General features: G+C 35.7%; 1 long non-coding RNA gene across 1 annotated transcript; it reads left to right on the top strand.

The window, feature by feature from the left end:
• Positions 1-924: 924 nt before the first annotated feature.
• Positions 925-3019, top strand: LOC122024358. The gene is made up of 3 exons (XR_006123399.1): positions 925-1157; positions 1952-2166; positions 2761-3019. It is a non-coding gene; the product is annotated as an uncharacterized LOC122024358 (long non-coding RNA).
• The last annotated feature ends 203 nt before the right edge of the window (positions 3020-3222 follow it).

Genomic DNA, 3222 nt, shown 5'->3' with positions numbered 1-3222 from the left:
TCGTTAGGTCCATATTTAGGCCTTCCAAATGATTTTTCTTTTATTTTTTATTTTTCTTAAATTTTGGACGAATCCTGGATTCCTCCCAAAATTTGGGACGAATCCAGGAATTCGTCCCAAAATTTGGGATGAATCCAGGATTCATCCCAGATTTAAAAGAAAATAATAAATAAAAGAAAAATCATTCGGAAGGCCTAAATATGGACCTAACGATCTCGAAATTTCATAAAACAAGTTTCTATGGATTCCTAATTTTTTTATGATCATAAAAATATCCTAAATCTAAATTTTAACCTAATAAATTGAGTGTGGTGATTTTTTAACATGAATATAACCTAATTCGTATTAAAAAATTCACCGCACTCAATATAATATGTTAAAATTATGGATGAAGATATTTTTAAGATAACGAGAAAATTAGAAACTCATAGAAACTTGTTTCATGAAATTCCGAGATCGTTAGGTCCATATTTAGTGAAACATAGATAGTTTAGTATTAATTAAGTATGTTAGCGTTTAACGCATGTTCGAATACGTGTTTAAAACTTAAAATATAGATCTACGGATGTCAGAATTTTATAAAACAAGAGTTTATAAGTTTCTAATTTTCCCTTAATCATAAATATATCCTCATCCTTAATTTTAAAATAATATATTGAGTTTCATGTTTTTTTTACCTGAATTAGGTCAAATTCGGGTTAAAAAATCTTCACACTAAATATATGAGGTTAAAATTATGGATGAGTATTTTTTTAAGATAACGATAAAATTAGGAACCTATAGAAACTTGTTTCATAAAATTCCGATATTTTTAGATAAATATTTAAGTTTTTTATTTTTTTGTAATTTTATTAGAATTTGGGATGAATGTTAGATTCGTCAATATAGGATTCGTCCCAAAATTTAGGACAAAATTAATTTCGTTCCAAAATTTGCCCTAAATGCACGCTCCTTCTCGCCCTAAATACACTTCTTCTCGATTCTCTTCCATCTTCTGCAGCGACGGCGACAAGGGGGAGGCGCTGGTCTAGGGTTGCTGCTGTCGGTCTGGCCGAGGTGCCGGCGACAATGGGGAGGCGGTGGCGGCGAGCATGGGGCCGCTGGAGGCCGACAGCAGTAGGGCGGCGCAGCTCTTCCGCGGCGACGATTTCCGTCAGGTAGGGTTTCTCTTCCCCATCTCTTCTCTCCTCTCCGGCGCACCTCCTAGATCCGGCTAGACCTGGCCAGATCAGGCCGTTGCCCCACCGAGTTCGGCTACTTCCGGCCGGTCACAGCCCGCTTGGGCCACTGTCGGCCGGTGACGGCCATCCTAGGTCGATGCCCGCCAGTCGCGGCCACCCTAGGCCGCTGCCGGCTGGTCGCAGCCACCCTAGGCCTGTGCCGGCCGGTCGCAGCCACCCTAGGCCTGTGCCGGCCGGTCGCGGCTACCCCTGGCCACTGCTGGTCTGGGCGCTGACGGCAGGGGGGGGGGGCAGTGCCGGGTAGGGGGCCACTGGAGGGCCGACAGCGTCTGCTTCCGGCCCGCCAGTGGGTGCTTCTGGCTCCCAGCGGCAGCCCATCACAAGTCATCTCTTGCATTTTGGTAATCTTACCTTCATTGCAAAGAGTTCAGACATCAATCTGGATAGTAAAATGTGGATATGATGATTCTTGTCCCAATGACATAAAATCGAGCAGGCATGCAGAAAATAGATATTCTTATGGTGAAATGTTTACTAGAACATATTAGAAAGGATCCATATTGGAGGTGGAATCATGATAGGCCGAGTTGGATTTTTGGAAAAAAATTTACAGCATCTTTAATAGTAATCTCTTGCATTTTGAAATATTTACTTTGTTTACTTGTTGAAATTTTGAACATATGTATCTGTGAAAGAGAGTTTTTTAGTTTTTGTTGTTGTTGTTTTAAACTTCTTCCTCTAAATAGATAATGCAACTTTACTTGCATCAGGAACTGTTTAAATTGCTAGTTGAAGGGCACTTTATTTGAAAGGGATGAACAAATGAGAGAAAGAGATCGTGAAATGAGAGATGTGCCGACAACAAGACTGGATTTTGCAACATCTTCAGTTGAGTTCTACTTTGAATTAGTTTCCTCCGGGTGACGGTGATGATGATGATGGTGATAATGATGGCAGTGGTGGTGCTTCTTCTGAAATTACATAAGTATGAACTTTTTTTTATTGAGTTTTTTTTAATACTCTTTTATTGAGTTCTACTTTGAGGAAGTCTTTACCTATTAAGTTTTATGTTAGGATTTTTTGGCATGTCATGTTGTAATTATTTATATATTTTTATTTTACCTTGATACTTTGTCTTATGTCATGTTTCGATACTTTTATTATGTCATGGAACATTTGATACATGTACTTTGTGTTATGTCATGTTTTATATATTTTTTCCTTCCTTACTAAATGCAAATTTAGCTTAGGTTTCAATATTTTTATTATGTCATGAAACATTTTGATATATGTATTTTGTGTTATGCCATGTTTTACATATTTTTTACTTCCTTATATTTTTTACTTCTTAAAGTGTATTATAGATTACATGAGGTATACATTTTTTTATAACATTTAGTTAAAAGTTTCATTTCATTTATTTATATGTTTCATGCAATTTAATGATGAATGATATCTTTTGCCATGTAAGCTTTTGATATATTATGACAATCAGCTACGTTTTGCCATGTAAGCTTTTTGATATATTATAGATTTTTTTTATAGCTATTACTTATTGTTTGTTTATATTTTGACGCAGGAAAAGATGAACGAAAAAAGGCGAGTTTGCACCCTGAGGTATGATGATATGTATTTTTTGCTTTCACTTGTTAGGTTTGTTGTATAGAATTTATTATGAGTTCTTAAAGTTTGATTTGTTTGAGTTTAACTTGTTTGGATGTTATAATTGTATATGAATTTGAAATATTTAGTTTTAGATGTCTTTTTTATGTTTAGTTGACGATATGTATTTTGTATGAACTTGTTTGTATTAATTTAATTTGTTGGATTCACAAATATGGTGAAGGATGTATGATTGTAAAAGGTTGAATGTTTGGTGGATGTTTGAATGTTATTTATGCTGTATATGTATAAATGTAAACAAGATATAGGAAAAAAGATGGGAAATGCTGGAAATTTAGTTTTTAGTTTTGCGACAAAATTTGGAACGAATAATATTCGTCCCAAAATTTGCAACGAATAATATTCGTCCCAAAATTTG

The sequence above is a fragment of the Zingiber officinale genome, chromosome 9B (assembly GCF_018446385.1).
Source record: "Zingiber officinale cultivar Zhangliang chromosome 9B, Zo_v1.1, whole genome shotgun sequence".
Taxonomy (NCBI): Eukaryota; Viridiplantae; Streptophyta; class Magnoliopsida; order Zingiberales; family Zingiberaceae; genus Zingiber; species Zingiber officinale.
This window is presented reverse-complemented; position numbering and strand designations above follow the sequence as displayed.